Source organism: Pongo pygmaeus, chromosome 2 (assembly GCF_028885625.2).
Source record: "Pongo pygmaeus isolate AG05252 chromosome 2, NHGRI_mPonPyg2-v2.0_pri, whole genome shotgun sequence".
NCBI classification, from domain to species: Eukaryota; Metazoa; Chordata; class Mammalia; order Primates; family Hominidae; genus Pongo; species Pongo pygmaeus.
In genome coordinates, this window is record NC_085930.1 from 199,376,193 (window position 1) to 199,380,907 (window position 4,715).

General features: G+C 37.9%; 1 pseudogene; it reads left to right on the forward strand.

The window, feature by feature from the left end:
* Positions 1-1,274, forward strand: LOC129032973 (nicotinamide/nicotinic acid mononucleotide adenylyltransferase 1-like; annotated as a pseudogene).
* The last annotated feature ends 3,441 nt before the right edge of the window (positions 1,275-4,715 follow it).

Here is a 4,715-nt window from a genome sequence, read left to right on the forward strand (position 1 = left end):
ATGAAAACTAAAGGTAAGAAAGAAAGAAAGAGAAAGAAAGAAAGAAAGAAAGGAACAACCTTACTTTATACCTCAAGAAACTAGAAAAATAGGGAAAATATGAATCTAAAATTGACAAGAAGAAGGAAGTAAAAATTAGAGCAGAAATAAATGAAACAGAGATTAGAAAAACAATTTAGTCTCCAAGAACACTCAGGCTGGTGGGCAGTGAGGGTGTTAATTATAATTTGGATATAAAACCATTTTCCTAGCCCACCTTAGAGAAGACTGTTGCCACACTAGTTGAAGTCGTTCCAATAGCCTCCCTTGCAAGTCACTTCAGATTCAAAGAATTTTCTTTGTAAAAACAGCAAGGGAGGTGTCACAGTTTTCCATTTAGAGCAACAATTTTAAGTTCTTGCCATAGAAAATTCAGAGAAGACAGAAGTGGCTGTCTTTGCTTGTGGTTCCTTTAATTCTGTCACCAACAGGCACCTCAGGTTGTTTGAGCTGGCCAAGGACTACATGAAAGGAACAGGAAGATATGGAGTTTTCAAAGGCATAATCTCTCCTGTTGGTGATGCATACAAGAAGAAAGGACTCATTCCTGCCCATCACCAGGTCATCACGGCAGAACTTGCCACCCAAAATTCCAAATGGGTAGAAGTTGATACATGGGAAAGTCTTCAGAAGGAGTGGATAGAGACTGTTAAGGTGCTGAGGCACCATCAAGAGAAACTGAAGGCCAGTAACTGTGATCACCAGCAGAACTTACCTACACTAGGAAGGCCTGGATGAAAGAGGAAGTGGACTGAAAAAAGACAAGATTCTGATCAAAAGGAATCCCCTAGAGCCAAAAATGAAAGATGCACCAAAGGTCCATCTGCTGTGTGGGTGTAGATTTACTGGAGTCTTTGGTGTTCCCAGTTTGTGGAAGAGTGAAGATATCATCCAAATCGTGGCAGATTATGAGCTCATATGCATTACTTGATATATATTATCATGGAAAAATCAGATTAAATTGGAAATGATGCTCAGAAATTCATCTATGAATCTGATGTGTTGTGGAAACACCAGAGCAACATTCACATGGTGAATGAATGGATGACTAATGAGATCTCATTCACAAAAATCTGGAGAGTCCTCAGAAGGGATCAGAGCATTTGCTAGTTGGCACCAGATCTCGTCCAATAACACCTTGAAAAGCATAATTTGTACAGCTTGGAGAGTGAAGACAGGAATGTTGGGATCATCCTGCCCCTTTGCAGAGAAACACTGCAGAAGCTAAGGCATAAGAATTCTACAGCATGATGTTTTGGACTTCCCTTTTGGGGATTTGAAACAGTCTAGGTGTTAGTAAAGGGGCAAAGAAATTGTGATCCTGTTGCATAAAATAAAGCTTAAAAGTTTAGTAAAAATCAGTGGTAGGTTAAAATCAGGATTTATTTTTATTAGAAGTTGCTAAGATGAATGTTTTCCGTATGTTTTGGTTTTTTTAGAATGTACAAATCTCTTTATCTTTAAACCAAGAGATTAGCAGCACACTAAAACCAGAAGAATTTTCAGTGAAACTAGCCACAAATAAGAAGTAAAAAAGTACATTTGACTCTACCACATAAAAGAAACGGAATGTGAAGAGCAAAAGTTCATTTAAAATTCTAACTTTGGTTATGAAGGGAATTGACATTTTATGGATGCCTGTTGCTGGGTAATCAGGAGCCAGGGTAGACAAAGGAAGGAACTCTTACAGTGGTGATCTTGTAAAATGCACCATTGATAAATCACCTCCAGTTATGCAAAATAATGATTGTGAATTTACCGGCAGAAACATTGCACCAATAGTTAGTTTTCTGTGACACCCATCAGAATGGCTGAATAAACTTTGGCAAGACTTACCTGCCTAGAGCTCCACCTTTGGAGGTAGGGAGTGAGGTCCAAGCCCGTGTATGTTTAGAAAGGTGTGCAGGTATTTCTGATGCCCACCACCAGAGGTAGAGAGCTGCTGCTTTACAGGTTACACACATTCACTTAGCCTTTTGTGAATCATGTTCTAGCCCTGGCCGTCTGCCACCTCTTTATCTTCAGGAACAACTTCAGAGATAACATCATGCTGCTTTGAAATGAGAAAACCACAGAGAATGAGGGGTCTCATTCAAGGAATTTATAAGGCTGAATGTTCTCAGCCTTTATTGATAGCTTAATCAAAAGATCTGAGTGGGGCACAGTGGCACATGCTCTGGAATCCCATCTACTTGTGATGCTGTGGCAGGAGGGTCACTTGAGCCCAGGACTTTGAGACCAGCTTGGGAGAAACAAGGAGAGCTCATCTTAAAAAAAAACTCTGGAGTTTCTGAAGAGCCCTGCTCTTTCTCTGTTCCAGCCCACTGTGAATCTGCCATTTGTGAATTTAAGCAGAAAAAGGGTCTGTTTTCTTATACTTTTCCTCTTCCTGTCCTTTTGTATGACGTTTAACTGAAAGTAGTACTCTCAAATAATTAGTCATAGCTTTATGATAAAACTGGTTAAAATTTTGTGGAAGTTCTACCAACTGGTAAAATGAAAGACTAGAAATAGCTTTTTGTAAAATAGTTTTAGGGTTTGTGAAAATAGTTCTGTGATAGGACTAAAATTAAATTTCTAATGAAAATAGAATAAGTTGCTTTTTTGTAATTTCTATTTCATACCTATACCACCCCAGATTAAGGATTTGAACTGCAGAATAAAAAACATACTTAGAATTGTGCAATTGCATAGTCAGACCTGAATCTACAGTTTAAAAAAGGAAAATGTTAAATAAGGTTAAGCAAATGTTTATGCTATAGCTTCCAGCTTATTCTTACTAAAGCCATCCGGCCAACTCCCAAAGACAGGGAAGGCGAAAAGCCTCACACCCAGCAGGTTTCATTATCCATCTGCCGAGTGAATGAAAGATTGGAATCTCAAATCCTAGAGATGCGAGTCATTTTTCTACTCCTTAGCTTTTTGGAGTTTAAGAGTTGAAGCAGCACTGCAAAATAACAATTGAGCAAGATGAAGCTATCATAACTGAGCTTTAGTTTCTTCTGGGCAACTTCTAGTTCATCTGAAACTTCTCTCATACTGTCATGCCTTCCTACTTAGAAGTGCCCGGGCCCTGCTCACCTGTGACACTATGGACCTCAGAACCTCACTGGATAAGGCACGTGCAGGAGGCCTGGTAATGGAGCAACAACTTTATACAAAGAACAAGTTATTTGTTTTTTTCTCCCAGTTCTGAGGATGCTACTGATGCTGCCACATAATAGTATAATTTTGGGTGTCCTCCTGAACAGAACTTCCCCTTTGAAAATGGAAATAAGAACAATGAACTTCACAGGAGAATAAATATTAATAACTGTTGTGACTTTAAGGAAGAAGAAAATATGCCATTGCTTATTCCCTGCTTCATAATCTATGTAATCTGCTTTTGTAATGTGAATTTAGAGGAAATGTGTGATGCTGGTATTGTGTTTTGTTGTTTGTTTGATGCTGAGGGCTTTATTTGTTGTATACTTTACTCCGTATATTGTGTAATTCGAATGCAACAAACAAACATGCAGGAAAAGTCCTTTATTGACATCTTCAAAAACAATTTAAAAATCAATAAAACTGAGTTGGTTTCTTTTGAAATAAACAAAATTACCAAACTTTAGCTAGACTAACCAAGAAAGAAGAGAGAAGCCTCGAATAAATGAAACTGAAAATGAAAGAGATGATACAACTGATACCTCAGAAATACAAAGGATCGTAAGTGACTATTGTGAACAATTATACTCCTAGTTTCTAGAGAGCAAAGTAGCAGTTATGTCTTCATTAACTAGGACTAAATGTTCAATTACCCCATATGGTAATATACTTGAAAGAAGGATCATTGTTTGTTAATTGTTCTTGGCCAGAATATCAGGTGATGGAGAATAGTAATATCATCTTAAGAGAGTTGACGGCAGTAAGAAAAACATATTAACAAATGTTATTAATATAACATTATAATTTTTTATTTTACTACCATTTATAGTTTCAATGGCTGTCATTTTAAAATGCTTTATCTCTACACCTGAGGCAGCATATGTATTTTGGAAAGCAGAATACCATGCTTAGAAGTTAATAATGCAAAATTAGTCACTTATTAGCTCAGTGACATCTGATGAGTCAATTAACCTCATTGTGCCTCGGTTTTCTCATGCATAAAGGGAAAAATAATAATAGTGCCTTTATCTTATGGAGATAATGTAATGTTTTATGGAGTTAACACCAATAAAAATCTTAGAAGTGTGCCTGGCATATAGTAAATGTTACATATACATTAGTTCTAATTATTTGTAGAGAGAACGTTAGTCTTCTGGTCTTAGCTCTGTTACTCTCTGATTATGTGTAATCTTGGGCAATATATTCTGATCTCTGAGCAGCCTTCATTTTCTTCTGTAATATGTGCATAATATTTCTTTATAATATTTTAATGAGAAAACAGATACAAAACTACACATAGTCTGGGCGCGGTGGCTTACACCTGTAATCCCAGCACTTTGGGAGGCTGAGGAGGGCGGATCACGAGGTCAGGAGATTGAGACCATCCTGGCTAACACGGTGAAACCCCGTCACTATTAAAAAATACAAAAAAAAAAAAAAAAAAAATTAGCCGGGCGTGGTGGCGGGCGCCTGTAGTCCCAGCTACTCGGGAGGCTGAGGCAGGAGAATGGCGTGAACCCGGGAGGCGGAGC